The sequence below is a fragment of the Eretmochelys imbricata genome, chromosome 3 (genome assembly GCF_965152235.1).
Source record: "Eretmochelys imbricata isolate rEreImb1 chromosome 3, rEreImb1.hap1, whole genome shotgun sequence".
NCBI classification, from domain to species: Eukaryota; Metazoa; Chordata; order Testudines; family Cheloniidae; genus Eretmochelys; species Eretmochelys imbricata.
In genome coordinates, this window is record NC_135574.1 from 192,677,066 (window position 1) to 192,694,231 (window position 17,166).

Genomic DNA, 17,166 nt, shown 5'->3' on the forward strand with positions numbered 1-17,166 from the left:
AACTGAAAGAACTTCACTTACTTGAGGGGTATTATGACCCGTGTGCTAGGTAACGCCACCACTCACTCAAGTGAGTGAAGTTTTTTCAGTTCACGCACACATCTGCACCAGTGGATGAGTGGGAAGAGATAGTCCCCACCCTTCCACCACACAACAGAGACTCACTTTTCCATTCCCAACATAGTAAAGGAGAGGAAGGTGGCACTGGATAAAGAAGCCACTAGTAGTAAGTGTACAGACAACAGTAGTAAACGTACAGTCTGGGATGGGAATTTACTGCAATGGCATGTATGGGAGGGAACATCACTGAAGTGTATTTTTCCCTTCCTTCCGTCTCTCCTCCTCCTCTCCTCCTCCGTGTCCTCCCACCTTTATGCTTGCATTTCCCGTCATTTTGTGACTATTGTAGCAAACAATGCCTCTTTTGGGACCAGCAATGAATAAAAAAAAGGAACCGGAGGCTGCTGCTGTTATTCAGATTAGAAGGCAGGATCCCAGAAGTGTATGTTTCCCTAGGGACCAGGGGACGGGTTAATCCAGCCCTTCTTGTAGATTAACCTCTTATTGATCTCTCTAGTCTCAACAGTCAGACTTCAAAACTACCTACCTTTGTGAATATCTAAGATTTTAGAAACAGGATATATTAGATGAAGTATATGAATTAGTGCATTTAATTCTATTAGCCATCAAAACTACTTTGATTTTCATGGAGAAAGCTTATAGAAAATCATGTTTGCTATGAGCTTGCGTACATAAGAACAACTGTCCAATGTGCTGGGAGAGTCCGCAGCTAGGAAGAGCTAGGCCTGTATCCTGCAAAAAAATTACCTATGTACTGTGTATCACACACTAAACAGTCCAATTGGAATCAATGGCACTTAATAAAGTTAAGCACTTGGGTACTACTAATCAATTTTAGGTGACCTCAGCAATATAATTGTTCCCTATAGAATAAAGTCACCTAGGTCATCTTCTCGGCTTCTCCGTTCAATTCTACAAGCTGTAGTTGCAAAGATTGCAATCACTACTTATTTACATTTCTAACTGGCTGACAGAGGGCATTTATTTACATTCACAGAGAATAATTAAAATTAATAATTCAGTGATGGGGAGTGAGATAACAGTATGAACTTTGTTTAATTTATTTAGACAAGAAAATAAAGTGAAGATCTCTGAAAACTTCCCTGTCCTTACAGCATATGCACATCACAATAAGATTCTATTCCTGCAATATAAAAAGCACAGGGTTAAATTTCAGAAGCATGACACATTTATCTTATCTTCTGATCTGTTCCATAATCCTCTAACTGTAAACAGTTTTTGAAAAATACCTATGAACTCTGTCAAGAAAAAAGGTTGTGTGCTCTTCCGGATAAATGTAAAAGTTAAAGTCATTACTTGTCTTTGATGTGTCTAGGGAATTGGGGAAAAAAATAGTGGTACTCTATCCTTCTTCAACTATGATGGGTCCTCCACGATTATCCTGCTTGAAGACAACTCCTGCAACTTCTGACAATTTTTAAAATAAAGTTCTTTAACACCTCTGTTTTTCCTATTTTACTGCAGTGTAGACAAACTCTGAGTGACATCAAGCACAGAAGCCCTGAACTACGAATCAGAGGAAAGAGAGGCTGAAGGAAGAGTGGCAGAAAAGAACAGTAGAAATTAACCGCCAGTCCGAGATGGGAAAATATGGGCCTACTGTGCGTCAGCCACACAACTAATGCTTTGGGAGAAGAACACGGCAAAGGTCTGAGGTAGAACTTGTTCAAATGTGCACTCTGATCAGAGGTCTGTGATGACTCAGAAGCCATGAAATTGGATCTAAGTTGTTCAGTTACAGTCAAGTTGTTAGCGGTGCAAGAAAGGCAAACAGTAGTTTAATTTTCCAGACAAGCCAGAATAAACTATGTAACAACTTTCAGAAGCTTGAAAATTCTACTCCTGGAAGGATTCTTTGCTTCCCCGCAGAAGAATGACTTTCTGATAGGGAAGCCACAAGAGCAGTCATGTGACTCTCCACAGCATTATGTTTCAGGTGCCCAGGGCAGCCAGCGGAGAGGTAAATCACTGTGGGGCACAGGGCGGCACTGGGGAAGACCTGGCCAGTGGCTCCTACCCTGTGCCGGAATCAGCTGCTAGTCCCAGTTCGGCTGGGGAGCATGGGACTTCCTCTTTCCCTGCATGGCATCCGGGGCCAGGTCAGACCCATCCCCAGATTTCTTCCCCAGCTGCAGGAAGCTCTCCGAACTCCCCACACACACTCGCTTCCTGCATCCATCACTCCTCAGCTGCAGGGGGAGGGATCCCTGTATAGGGAGCTGCTCCCCCATCCACCCAACCCCCATGCATCCAGACCCCGTTACCTCACCGAGCCCCCCCACCCCAGTGAGCCCCACTCCCCCTGCAATTGGACCACCCTGACGAGCCACCCACACCCAGATCCCCACCCCACCAAGTGCCAACCAGCTGCACCTGGTTCCCCACCCCACTGAGCACCACTCCACCAGCATCTGGAACCCCCACTAATCCCCCACACCCAGACCCCCCCCGTGCTGAGCCCAAAACACCTTCACCTGGACCCCCCTGCAGAATCCCATTACCATTGTACCCAGAACCCACCCAACAAGTCCCTGTTCAGCCAGACCGCCTCTCCATCTGGATCCCCAACTGAGCTGCCCGCACCCAGATTGCCCCAGATTGCCCACCCAGATTTCCCCACACAGGGCTGCTGCTCAGGAGGTCCAGCCAGTATAAGGCCCCCCCGAGTCAACTTTTGCTTTGTCTAAAGCCAGTGTGTGGGAATTTATAACTTGAGGCAGAAATCTGTTGTATATATCCTTCTCCACAATTGAGGGAGGGGGCAACTGTCAAGAGTTTACACTGTACAGATCTCTGTGCAGCGCAAGATGGTATAATTTTGGGTTTACACTCAAGAAGGGGGTGTGCACTTGAGTAGCTGGGCAGTTCCTTAGCTGTAGCCTCCCCGTGCAGAGTTGATCACAGCATCTGTATGTACTGTAGCAGGGTGTGTCCCTACCTGCGTGTGTGTGCTGGAGCCTGGGAGGGGGCTTGGCAGGTTGGTCACAGCAGTACAGTGTAAAGGAAGCCCAGGCTAGTCGGTCTGGGGGGCTCAGTGTTACCCCAGTTCAAGCCGGCACCCCGGGGGGAACCCGTCACACATGGGTACTTGTCTCATTTCTTCAGCTGAGTGCTGTTCGTATTGCTGCACAGTTGACAATCCTAATCACTGACCAAAGCCTCACTCACACCTCTAACGGTATGTCTACACTGGCAAGTTTCTGCGCCACAAGTTATACCATTTTTATTCAAATGCTGGAATTAAACTGTTGTCGCATCCACATTAGCAGTTCTTGCAATGGCAAAGACAGCAGTGCATTGTGGTAGCTATCCCACGGTGCAATTGGCAGCAGGGCGCTTTGGGAAAGGTTTGCAATGCCTCATGGGGCAGGCACAGCATCACATGATGCAGGTTTCCCAATCCCATTGTTCCATGGGCATCCTACTGCATTGCCAGCTGCTTTTCAACTGAAGTGTGGGGGCGGGGAAGAGCATGACACAGGGAGTATGTGTGGTGGGGGAGAGAGAGACTGTTTTGGGGGACAGAGTGTGTCAGCATGCTGTCTTGTAAGTTCAGACAGTGGGAGGAAGCAACCAGTCCTGAGGCAGGGGGAGGGGAAACCCCGACATCAGCCTCTCACACACAGACACCTCTTTGTGTTCAACAGCACGAGCACTCCACATTAATGGTTTGCTTTGTGATCCGGAGCAACGGCTGTCAGAAACTGTGATTTGAAACTGGAGGGGTGCATGTCTCCAAGGCAGCCCAGTTCAAAACAAGGAGCGTGGTCACTTAAGGCATTATAGGACAGCCCTGAAGGCCAATTACAGCGCAGAAAACAATCAAGTATCTACATTGGCAATAGAGCGCTGGAGCCTCTGTGCAAATAGCCTTACAATTCTCATCGAGGTGGGTTTTTTTGCAGAGCTGCAACTGAGGAGTTTCTGCGCACAAAGTGGCTTGGCAGCGTGTACACGTCTGCAGTTTCAGCACAAAAAGCTGCTTTACTGCACAGAAACTTGCCAGTGTAGACAAGCCCTAGAATCAGAGGCAAACAACTAGGCAAACAACATTCCCCCAAACAGCCTTTTACAAAGTGAGAAGTTGTACAAGTTCCACAAAGCCAGTTCTGACAGAGCTGGGAATAGAACCTAGGTCTCTACTATGAAAGCGCCAAGTGCTATCTTCTTGACCACACTATCTTTCAGAATGACTGTCCCAGCCCTATGAGCTTGGTTACCCCATCTGTAATCACTGCTCTAACCACTAAACAACACTCAGCTACCAAAAGTAGGAAGATAACACAGTAATCCTGATACAGCAGTTGTGTGCTGGTTATCACAAATAGTTGTGTAACACACCAGCAAACTGCATCATTTTCCTCTACTCTCCATTAGCCTACTTTGGCTTCTAGTTGCTTCTTTAGCTCAAGCAGAAGAAGTGTATGCTGTGCATCTGAAGATCCTGGGTCCAAATCTTGCCGACCAACCACACAGGAGAAAAAAATAGAATGCAATCATGAAAGTACATACTGTACCATAATGCTCAGGCAAACTTAATTCAGGCATTTCCAAGCGTGAGTGCTTGACTTGGCAAACTTCATGTTCTTTTAGTATAGCATTTTGTATGTAGTATAAACAAATTATACATATATGAATACATACACATTATTTCTGTGAAGAATGTGAAGTCCCTTGAGTAACTGCAATAATTTTATAACGCAAAACAAATGAATTGGGATGTTACATTAGAAATACAATGAAAAATAGCGTGTTGCTCTGTTAATAGGAGCTGTCCCTTTAAGAACAGGACGGGTACTTTATTGTAGCATGTGTTTGCAGACCACTGAAAACACACAACAAGAAAATAGGTTGAGAACCACTGGTCTAGAGCAGTGGTTCTCAAACTATGGGGTAGGCCTCCCAAAGGATGCACAGGAATGTGCCAAGGGAGGTGCAGGTTCTGTGCTCCCCCACCCTGCCTTTTTTATTATTATTATTAATTATTATTATTATTATAAAGCTCTGGCTGTTGGCCCCAGGTGGCTGGGTCTCATGCAGAAGGGACATGGACACTCAGGAGGCAGGGATAAAGGAGAAATCCAGAGCCCTGTTGACCTAGTACTCTCTTCCCTCCTGCCTAATCAATCCCTCATCGGGCTGGTGCTCTCCTTCCCCCACTCCCCAATCCCTCACTGTGAGGCAGCTCAGCCTCTCTTCCCCCTCGTCTCTCACCTGGAGATGGCAGAGCTCCAGCTGTCAGCCCTGGAGTGGCAGCAGCAGCACAGAAATAAGGGTGGCAATGGGGTGCTAAGTCTGCTGTGAAAAGTGATATTGACGAATATCACTTTTTACATTGCCACCCGTATTTTTGCGTTGCTCCTGGGGTGCACTGCCTTCAGAGCTGGGTGCCCAGCCAGCAGCCACTGCTCTCCACTCTCCCTACGCAGCTGCATGATGGTATATGTACTTGGGGGAGAGGCATAAATGACTACAGACACACAGAAGGGGGGCACAATCAAATAAGTTTGAGAACCACTGCTCTAGAGAATATGCTCTGCCCCAGACTAGCCTTAAGGCATGCTGACAGAGCAGTGGAAAACTTGTCCAAATATATATAGAATTTCATACATCAGGGATGTCACACCACTGCCTTTCACTAGCATTGAACTGCCATTTTTTCTAAATGGAAGTTTATAGTTATTATAGTTATTTTCAAATATGCAAATCAACCTATTAAAATGGCATGAAATGGGTGACAAGATATATCCCTATGTTCACCCCTTTTACATGACTATGATGAATTTCATACAAAGTATGCCTTGTGTATCATTTGAAAACTCTTGGTAAAATGTGAAGCAACACTATGTAAAGTTATAGGATTCTACTGCAAGATATTACTAATGATATGTTCTGAGTCTGGGGAAGAGTCACAAACCACCCAGAGACAAACAGGTTATCCAACGCCTCAAGCAGGTGTCAACAAATTAAATGGACTATCACCTGGTTAACTGACCATTCTTTGGCAGGAAAGAGGACATGAGCAGAAATCTACATCTTGACAAAAACAGCTGAGGGTTCGGGTTGACACAGACTTTATGTCTCCTGAATCTCAGCTGGAGATGATTCTCAAAGAAGAGAAAGGATTATAAAAGGAAAGAGTGGAGACGCTCCAAATTACTGCTCTTTTAACTTTACCCACAGCATCCACAACACCTGAAGAACAAAGGGAACAGCTTTGGACTGGGAGAGGGATCCTGACTGAAAGATTCAGCCAGTAAGACTGCTAAAATATGTAGTGAGGGAGACCTTTGCTTTGAATTCACTCTAGCTTGTTAAGTTAGGCATTAGTTGAGATTTACTTTTATTTTCTTGTAACAAGTTTGACTTTTATGCTTCATTACTTGTAATCACTTAAAATCTCTCTTTTGTAGTTAATTAAACTTGTTTTATCTCAACCAGTGTGTTTAGATTGAAGTGTTTGGGAAACTCCATTTCGGATAACAGGATTTGTGCATATTATTTTCCATTAACAAAGTGACAAATCTTATGAGCTTGTGTTGTCCAGGAGAGAGCTGGGCAGTACAAGATGTACATTTCTGAGGAAAGACTGGAAATCTGCGGGTGTTACTTTACAGTGTAATTCAAGAGTGGCTGACGGTAGCACTCAGAGTATAACTGGGAGTAATTTACTGGAGTTTGAGAGGGAGCAGACTAGGAATGATAGCTCTCAGCAAAGCAGTGTAAGAGACACCCCAGGTGAGAGAACTGAGGGGACGCAGCTGTTCATCAGTCCAGATTGTACGCTGGGTAATGTCACAGTCATACAGAACTGCACAAAATTGGACAGTTATGTCTCTAGGTCAGTGGTTCTCAAACTTTTTTACTGGTGACCCCTTTCACACAGCAAGCTTCTGAGTTCGACCCCCCCTTATAAATTAGAAACATGTGTTTATATATTTAACACCATTATAAATGTTGGAGGCAAAGCAGGACTTGGGGTGGAGGATGACAGCTCGCGACCACCCATGTAATAGCCTTGTGACCCCTTGAGGGGTCCTGAGCCCCAGTTTGAGAACCCGTGCTCTAGGTTATGACTTCAGATGTATGGGAGGGAGTTAGAGATTCCAAAGCTGCCGCAGAACAGCAACCCGTCAACAAACAACCTTGTCAGAAGACATCCACAGTTTGATTCTTTCATTTTAACAAATGTTAAAATCTGTCCTAGTTCATATGACTATTACCCTGGGAATAGTTGGGAAAGATATTTATACATCCTGCTCTTTGAATATTATTTCCCAAATCACCCATTTTCAATAAAGCAATTAATCATAATATCCTGATGTCACAGTAATTTGTTTACTGCTAGCAAGTCAGCACACCAAAATTCAGTCACTTATCTTACTCGGAGAAATATTTTGCCTCTCCTCAACAGCAGAACAGACTTGAAATAAAACACTATCCCACAGTACTACACTGCTTTAGAAACAAAAAGTCAGTCCTGAAATTATATACTAAGTGGTATAATATGCAGTTTAGGAACCAACACCATTCCCTCAGTTCAAAAGCTATTTTATATTCTTGAATGCAAAGCTGTGAAGAGACCATCACTTAAAAACTGAGTGGACTCTCTGCTGTGTTAATACACAACAAATTTTTCTTTGGATACGTCCCAACTATTTGGCCAGCATTCGGTGCAAAAACATATATTTAATCCTATGTACAGTAACACCACAGTATGTTGTCCCTCTTGAAAAGGTTTTCAGTCAGTCATGTTTAGAATAAGGCACTGGTAAATGGCACAGCACTTGTCCTAGAAATCTCTGCACTGCTGGACAAGCCTTTGCTACATTGTTCAGATGGTACATTTAAATAGAATATCTTCAGCTGAAAATAAACTATTAGATTCTATTTGGTTTCTCTCACTCTCTAGATCTGAAGTTTAAACTAGAATTCAGGATCTACCTTTAATTTTTAGCATTATATTTCAGTTTTAATGGTAGGTTTAAAGTTTGATTATCTTAGTGAAAATAAGGGTGAGCATTAACTGCAACAGCAGCTGGTCCAACTACTTTGGAAAAGTGTATTAGCACCAACATTTTACCAGCTATATGAACAGATTTGATCTTAAAAGTAAAGCAACATTAGCTAAAGAGAACTGCCTGTTTTGCATAAGACTAAAACAATGCCACATGCAAACACGCAGATGATTTGCGGGAAAACTGACAGACGTATTGATATATTTTCTTTTTCCTTTCCCTATTTATTGGTGTAATGAAGAAACTATACTGAAAGGTACTGCAGAAATAATTTATAAAATATAGCATATTCTAATATCTAGACTAGATAGTAATGTCCTAAAAATATTCTGGCTAGAAATCTGGCCTGGACTTTTGGAACATAAGGAAGAGACTGCCCCTTGAAGTCCATTTGAGAGTCTACTCCAAGGACATTGATCGCTAGATCAGGACATTTGGAGTTCAGTCAGTGCTGCATAGATATTCATGTAATACACGTTAGAGGCTCATAGTTGTTTGTCAATATTCAGTTTGTGATTTGGTTGAAGAAGCTTCCAAGTAATTTGCAGTAGTTACTAGTAACTTCTGCTTAAAACTTCATCTGCTCCCTCTTATTCATCACACGAAGTCTTGGAGAACACAGGCATACCAGACATAACATGTCCTATAATCATTCCCATGGCTACATTATATATATGCTTATATAGTATTTGGAACAGGTGAGATCGGATGCCAGTCTTATCAGTAGGGCAGTTTTAAACAGTGTTATGCATGTCAGAAACATGTATGAGGGAATCAAGAAATCTTGGGTCCAACTTCAAAGAAGAGAGCCCCACTGAAATCAACAACAGTGGAAACAATCAGCGACCACACCAAGCAGATGAATCACTGGGTGGAACACTACTCTGATCTTTACTCTTATGAAAATATTGTTAGGGATGCAGCCATCAACACCATTGAAAGCCTTCCTGTTATGAACCAACTCAATGATGAACCAACTGTTGAAGAGCTTAGCCTTGTCATAGATATCTCCCCAATGGAAAGACCCCTGGAAAAGACTGCATACCATCAGAGGTCATAAAATGCAGAAAACCTATTCTACTGCAATATCTTCAGAAACTGCTCTGCCTGTGCTGGAAAGAAGGCTAAGTGCCGCAAGAAATGAGAGATGCCTGCTTGCCAGGAGCTAGGATTCACGATGTGATGGAGAGACTGCCGAGACTCATCAAGCCCTCAGATCGCTACCCCTTCCTGCTTCTTCACATGGGCACCAATGATACTGCCAAGAATGACCTTGAGTGGATCACTACAGACTACGTGGCTCTGGGAAGAAGGATAAAGGAGTTTGAGGCGCAAGTGGTCTTCTCGTCCATCCTCCCCGTGGAAGGAAAAGGCCTGGGTAGAGACCATCGAATCGTGAAAGTCAACAAATGGCTATGCAGGTGGTGTCGGAGAGAAGGCTTTGGATTATTTGACCATGGGATGGTGTTCCAAGAAGGAGGTGTGCTAGGCAGAGACAGGCTCCACCTAACGAAGAGAGGGAAGAGCATCTTCGCAAGCAGGCTGGCTAATCTAGTGAGGAGGGATTTAAACTAGGTTCACCAGGGGAAGGAAACCAAAGCCCTGAGGTAAGTGGGGAAGTGGATACCGGGAGGAAGCACGAGCAGGAGCACGCGAGAGGGGCAGGGCTCCTGCCTCATACTGAGAAAGGGGGACAATCAGCGAGTTACCGCAAGTGCCTATACACAAATGCAAGAAGCCTGGGAAACAAGCAGGGAGAACTGGAAATCCTGGCACAGTCAAGGAATTATGATGTGATTGGAAACAAAGACTTGGTGGGATAACTCACATGACTGGAGTACTGTCATGGATGGATATAAACTGTTCAGGAAGGACAGGCAGGGCAGAAAAGGTGGGGGAGTTGCACTGTATGTAAGGGAGCAGTATGACTGCTCAGAACTCAAGTATGAAACTGCAGAAAAACCTGAGTGACTCTGCATTAAGTTGAGAAGTGTGAGCAACAAGGGTGATGTCGTGGTGGGAGTCTGCTATAGACCACCGGACCAGGGGGATGAGGTGGACGAGGCTTTCTTCCGGCAACTCACGGAAGTTACTAGATCACAGGCCCTGGTTCTCATAGGAGACTTCAATCACCGTGATATCTGTTGGGAGAGCAATACAGTGGTGCACAGACAATCCAGGAAGTTTTTGGAAAATGGAGGACAATTTCCTGATGCAAGTGCTGGAGGAACCAACTAGGGGCAGACCTCTTCTTGACCTGCTGCTCACAAACCGGGAAGAATTAGTAGGGGAAGCTAAAGTGGATGGGAACCTGGGAGGCAGTGACCATGAGATGGTCGAGTTCAGGATCCTGACACAGGGAAGAAAGGAGAGCAGCAGAATACGGACCCTGGACTTCAGAAAAGCAGACTTTGACTCCCTCAGGGAACTGATGGGCAGGATCCCCTGGGAGAATAACATGAGGGGGAAAGGAGTCCAGGAGAGCTGGCTGTATTTTAAAGAATCCTTACTGAGGTTACAGGGACAAACCATCCCGATGTATAGAAAAAATAGTAAATATGGCAGGCGACCAGCTTGGTTTAACAGTGAAATCCTTGCTGATCTTAAACACAAAAAAGAGGCTTACAAGAAGTGGAAGATTGGACAAATGACCAGGGATGAGTATAAAAATATTGCTCGGGCATGCAGAAGTGAAATCAGGAAGGCCAAATCACACCTGGAGTTGCAGCTAGCAAGAGATGTTAAGAGAAACAAGAGGGGTTTCTTCAGGTATGTTAGCAACAAGAAGAAACTCAAGGGAAGTGTGGGCCCCTTACTGAATGAGGGAGGCAGCCTCATGACAGAGGATGTGGAAAAAGCTAATGTACTCAATGCTTTTTTTGCCTCTGTCTTCACGAACAAGGTCAGCTCCCAGACTACTGCACTGGGCAGCACAGCATGGGGAGGAGGTGACCAGCCCTCTGTGGAGGGAGAAGTGGTTCGGGACTATTTAGAAAAGCTGGACGAGCACAAGTCCATGGGGCTGGATGCGCTGCATCCGAGAGTGCTAAAGGAGTTGGCGGATGTGATTGCAGAGCCATTGGCCATTATCTTTGAAAACTCATGGCAATCCGGGGAAGTCCCGGAAGATTGGAAAAAGGCTAATGTAGTGCCCATCTTTAAAAAAGGTAAGAAGGAGGATCCTGGGAACTACAGGCCAATCAGCCTCACCTCAGTCCCTGGAAAAATCATGGAGCAGGTCCTCAAGGAATCAATTCTGAAGCACTTAGAGGAGAGGAAAGTGATCCGGAACAGTCAGCATGGATTCACCAAGGGCAAGTCATGCCTGACTAATCTAATTGCCTTCTATGACGAGACAACTGGCTCTGTGGATGAGGGGAAAGCAGTGGACATGTTATTCCTTGACTTTAACAAAGCTTTTGACACTGTCTCCCACAGTATTCTTGCCAGCAAGTTAAAGAAGTATGGGCTGGATGAATGGACTATAAGGTGGATAGAAAGTTGGCTAGATTGTCGGGGTCAAAGGGTAGTGATCAATGGCTCCATGTCTAGTTAGCAGCCAGTATCAAGTGGAGTGCCCCAAGGGTCAGTCCTCAGGCCGGTTTTGTTCAATATCTTCATAAATGATCTGGAGGATGGTGTGGATTGCACCGTCAGCAAGTTTGCAGATGACACTAAACTGGGAGGAGAGGTAGATACGCTGGAGGGGAGGGATAGGATACAGAGGGCCCTAGACAAATTAGAGGATTGGGCCAAAAGAAATCTGATGAGGTTCAACAAGGACAAGTGCAGAGTCCTGCACTTAGGACGGAAGAATCCCATGCACCGCTACAGACTAGGGACCGAATGGCGAGGCAGCAGTTCTGCGGAAAAGGACCTAGGGGTTACAGTGGACGAGAAACTGGATATGAGTCAACAGTGTGCCCTTCTTGCCAAGAAGGCCAATTGCATTTTGGGATATATATGTAGGGGCATTGCCAGCAGATCGAGGGACATGATCATTCCCCTCTATTCAACATTGGTGAGGCCTCATCTGGAGTATTGTGTCCAGTTTTGGGCCCCACACTACAAGAAGGATGTGGAAAAATTGGAAAGAGTCCAGCGAAGGGCAACAAAAATGATTAGGGGACTGGAACACATGACTTATGAGGAGAGGCTGAGGGAACTGGGATTGTTTAGTCTGCAGAAGAGAAGAATGAGGGGGGATTTGATAGCTGCTTTCAACTACCTGAAAGGGGGTTCCAAAGAGGATGGATCTAGACTGTTCTCAGTGGTAGCTGATGACCGAACAAGGAGTAATGGTCTCAAGTTGCAGTGGGGGAAGTTTAGGTTGGATATTAGGATAAACTTTTTCACTAGGAGGGTGGTGAAACACTGGAATACGTTACGTAGGGAGGTGGTGGAATCTCCTTCCTTAGATATTTTTAAGTTCAGGCTTGACAAAGCCCTGGCTGGGATGATTTAGTTGGGGATTGGTCCTGCTTTGAGCAGGGAGTTGGACTAGATGACCTCCTGAGGTCCCTTCCAACCCTGATATTCTTTGATTCTATGATCATCACTCTTTATAAAAACAAGGGTGACAGGAGCTACAGTAACAAATATCGTGACATTTCCCTTCTTAGCCTTATGGGAAAAGCCTTTGCCCGAGTTGTCCTAAACAGATTTCGGACCCTTGCAGACTGAATCTATCCTGAATCACAGTGCAGCTTCAGAACTTAAACATCTATTATCAACACAACCTTTTCAAGTATCAAAGGGGTAGCCGTGTTAGTCTATATCCACAAAAACAACGAGGACTCCGGTGGCACCTTAAAGACTAACAGATTTATTTGGGCATAAGCTTTTGTGGGTAAAAAACCCACTTCTTCACATGCATGGAGTGAAAATTACAGATACAGACAAATATATTATGACACATGAAGAAAAGGGAGTTACCTTACAAGTGGAGAACCAATGTTGAAGACCAATTCAGTCACGGTGGATGTAGTCCCCTCCCAATAACTGATGAGGAGGTGTTAATACCAAGAGAGGGAAAATTGCTTTTGTAGTGAGCCAGCCACTCCCAGTCCCTATTCAAGCCCAAAGATGGTGTTAAGTTTCCAAATGAATTGTAGCTCTGCAGTTTCTCTTTGAAGAGTGGCTGACTTAGAACAACACTTCCTCAGCTCTCATCCCCTAGCATCCCTCCTCTACTTATGCTATATTGACGACATCTTTATCATATGGACCCACCGGAATGAGACCCTTGAATAATTCCACCTGGATTTCAACAATTTCCACCACACCATCAACCACAGCCTGGACCAGTTCACACAAGAGATCCACTTCCTGGACACTACAGTGCAAATAAGTGATGGCCACATAAACACCACCCTATACCGGAAACCTACTGACTGCTATATTTACCTACATGCCTCCAGCTTCCATCCAGGACACATCACACAATCCATTGTCTACAGCCAAGCCCTAAGATACAACTGCATTTGCTCTAATCCCTCAGACAAACACCTACATGATCTCTATCAAGCATTCTTAAAACTACAACACTCACCTGGGGAAGTGAGGAAACAGATTGACAGAGCGAGACGGGTACTCAGAAGTCATCTACTACAGGACAGGCCCACCAAGGAAAATAACAGAACACCATTGGCCATCACGTACAGCCTTCAGCTAAAACCTCTCCAGTGCATCATTGACAATCTACAACCTATCCTGGAAAACAATCCCTTACTCGCACAGGCCTTGGGAGGCAGGCCAATCCTCACTTACAGACAGCCCCCAAACCTGAAGCAAATACTCACCAGCAACCACACACCACACCACAGAAACACTAACCCAGGAACCAATCCCTGTAACAAACCCCATTGCCTTCTTTGTCCCCATATATACTCTAGTGACATCATCATAGGACCCAATGACACCATCAGGGGCTCATTCACCTGCACATCTACTAATGTGTTATATGCCACAATGTGTCAGCAATGCCCCTCTGCCATGTACATTGGCCAAACTGGACAGTCTCTACATAAAAGGACAAACGGACAAAAATCGGACATCAGAAATGGTAACATACAAAAAAGTCAGGAGGAGAACACTTCAATCTCCCTGGACATTCTATCACAGATTTAAAAGTAGTTATTCTTCAACAAAAAAAACTTCAAAAACAGACTTCAAAGAGAAACTGCAGAGCTACAATTCATTTGGAAACTTAACATCATTAATTTGGGCTTGAATAGGGACTGGGAGTGCCTGGCTCATTACAAAAGCAATTTCCCCTCTCTTGGTATTGACACCTCCTCATCAATTATTGGGAGTGGACCACATCCACTCTGACTGAATTGGCCTTCAACATTGGTTCTCCATTTATAAAGTAACTCCCTTCTCTTCATGTGACAATCTTCTCACTGAGACAACTACAAGAGAAATGCAGAGAACAAAAAAAAAATCCCCTTTACATAGCCTTCGATGATGTCACAAAGGCTTTTGACTTTGTCAGTAAACGTGGACTATTTGCACTTCTAAAAAAGATTGGATGTCCCCCATAAGCTTTTAAGCATGATTCAATCCTTCCTTGAAAACATGGACGGCATAGTTCAATACAACAGCTCAGTCTCTGAGGCCTTCCAGATTTGTAGCAGAATTAAGCAAGGCTGTGTACTTGCCACAACTCTGATTGTGATCTTCTTCTCCTTACCATTAAAACAAGCTTTTGGTTCCTCAACTGAGGGAATCTACTTGCACTCAAGATCTGATGGAAAGCTGTTCAATCTTGCAAGACTCAGATCTAAAACCAAGACTCAGAGGCCCTTAACCAACACCTCCTCTTTGCTCATGACTCAGCAGTGACAACCCACAGAGAAGCTCATCTCCAAAACCTTATGGACAGTTTTTCCAAAGCCTGTCAAGACTTTGGGCTTACCATAAGCCTAAAAAATATGAGCATAATGTTTCAAGGAGTTGAGGAAGCAAGATTAACAACTATGAATTTGAAGTGGTGCACAAGTTCATATACCTGGGGTCCACTCTCACAGTCAACCTTTCACTTGAAACAGAACTCAAGATCCACATTGGAAAACCTGCCACAACACGCCTACACTGGCAAAACAACAAACTGACAGAACACACAAAGATCTGTGTGCATGTGTTATCAGCACACTTCTGTATGGGAGCGAGACACGGACCTTATATTCTCATCAGGAAAAGAGGCTCAACAGCTTTGACATGCATTGCCTTCGTCAAATTTTTGGAATCTCCTGGAGGGACACAGTCACCGACAGTGCATGCAAACACTCCTCAAACAGAGATGCCTCTGGTGGCTTGGGCATGTGTGTGAGGGGTTGGATCACAGAAACCCCCTGGGCGCTGCCACCTGATGTGCCAAGACTACTTCTGCCCCTGCTTTCCTGCCCAATCAGCTTAGGACTCCAGCACCCTGCTTGGTTTGAGACAGACCCACTAGCCTGCTGCAAACCCAGACCCAGGTCTGAACCACGTCCCCTAACAGCTGTAGGCTTAACTGAAAGCAGCTCGCAGAAGCGTGCCTGTCTTTAACACTCGGATGCCAAACTCCCAATGGGGTCCAAACCCTGAATAAATCTGTTTTACTCTGTATAAAGCTTATACGGGGTAAACTCATAAATTGTTCACCCTCTGTAACACTGATAGAGAGATATGCACAACTGTTCCCCTCCCACACCCCCACCAGTATTAAAACATACTCTGAGTTAATTAATAAATAAAAAGTGATTTTATTAAATACAGAAAGTAGGATTTAAGCGGTTCCAAGTAGTAACAGACAGAACAAAGTGAATTACCAAGCAAAATAAAATAAAGCCCACAAGTCCATGTCTAATGAAACTGAATTCAGACGAAACCTCACCAGTTCCAGTAAGTTTCCTTTTACAGACTAATCTCCTTCTAGTCCAGGTCCAGCAATCATTCACACCCCCTGTAGTTACTGTCTTTTGTTCCACTTTCTTTCAGGTATCCTTAGGAGTGGAGAGGCTACCTCCTTAGCCAACTGAAGACAAAATGGAGGGGTCTCCCATAGGCTTAAATAGACTTTCTCTTGTGGGTGGAGACCCCCTCTTCTCTCCTATGCAAAGTCCAGCTCCAAGATGGAGTTCTGGGGTCACCTGGGCAAGTCACATGTCCATGCATGACACTCAGTTTTTACAGGCAGAAGCCATTGCCCGCATGGTATCTTGAATGTCTCCAGGAAGACTTCTTATGTGGATTGGAGCATTCCAAGATGCATTGTTTCTTAAGTGCTTCTTGATGAGCACTTAACTTTGCGAGTTCCTTTCTACAGGAACTGACCAAATGCTCTACTAAGGTTATTTAGGTTTCAGAGTAGCAGCCGTGTTAGTCTGTATTTGCAAAAAGAAAAGGAGTACTTGTGGCACCTTAGAGACTAACAAATTTATTAGAGCATAAGCTTTCATGAGCTACAGCTCACTTCATCGGATGCGTACCATTGAAAGTATAGTGGTGAGATTTTATATACACAGAGAACATGAAAAATGGGTGTTACCATACACACTGTAACAAGAGTGATCAGGAAAGGTGAGCTAATACCAGCAGGAGAGCGGGGGCAGGGGTGGGAACCTTTTGTAATGATAATCAAGGTGGGCCATTTCCAGCACTTTATAAGAACAGTACGAGGGGAAATAAACATGGGGAAATAGTTTTACTTTGTGTAATGACACATCCACTCCCACTCTTTATTCAAGCCTAAGTTAATTGTATCCAGTTTGCAAATTAATTCCAATTCAGCAGTCTCTCGTTGGAGTCTGTTTTTGAAGTTTTTTTTGTTGAAGAATTGCCACTTTTAGGTCTGTAATCGAGCGACCAAAGAGATTGAAGTGGTCTCCGACTGGTTCTTGAATGTTATAATTCTTGATGTCTGATTTGTGTCCGTTGATTCTTTTACGTAGATACTGTCCAGTTTTGCCAATGTACATGGCAGAGGGCCATTGCTGGCACATATCACATTGGTAGATGTGCAGGTGAATGAGCCTCTGATGGTGTGGCTGATGTGATTAGG

General features: G+C 44.5%; 1 protein-coding gene across 1 annotated transcript in view; it reads right to left on the reverse strand.

The window, feature by feature from the left end:
* APLF (aprataxin and PNKP like factor) overlaps positions 1 to 17,166 on the reverse strand; it is a 95,643-nt gene that overhangs the window by 67,968 nt on the left and 10,509 nt on the right. The gene's annotated exons all lie outside the window — the stretch shown is intronic.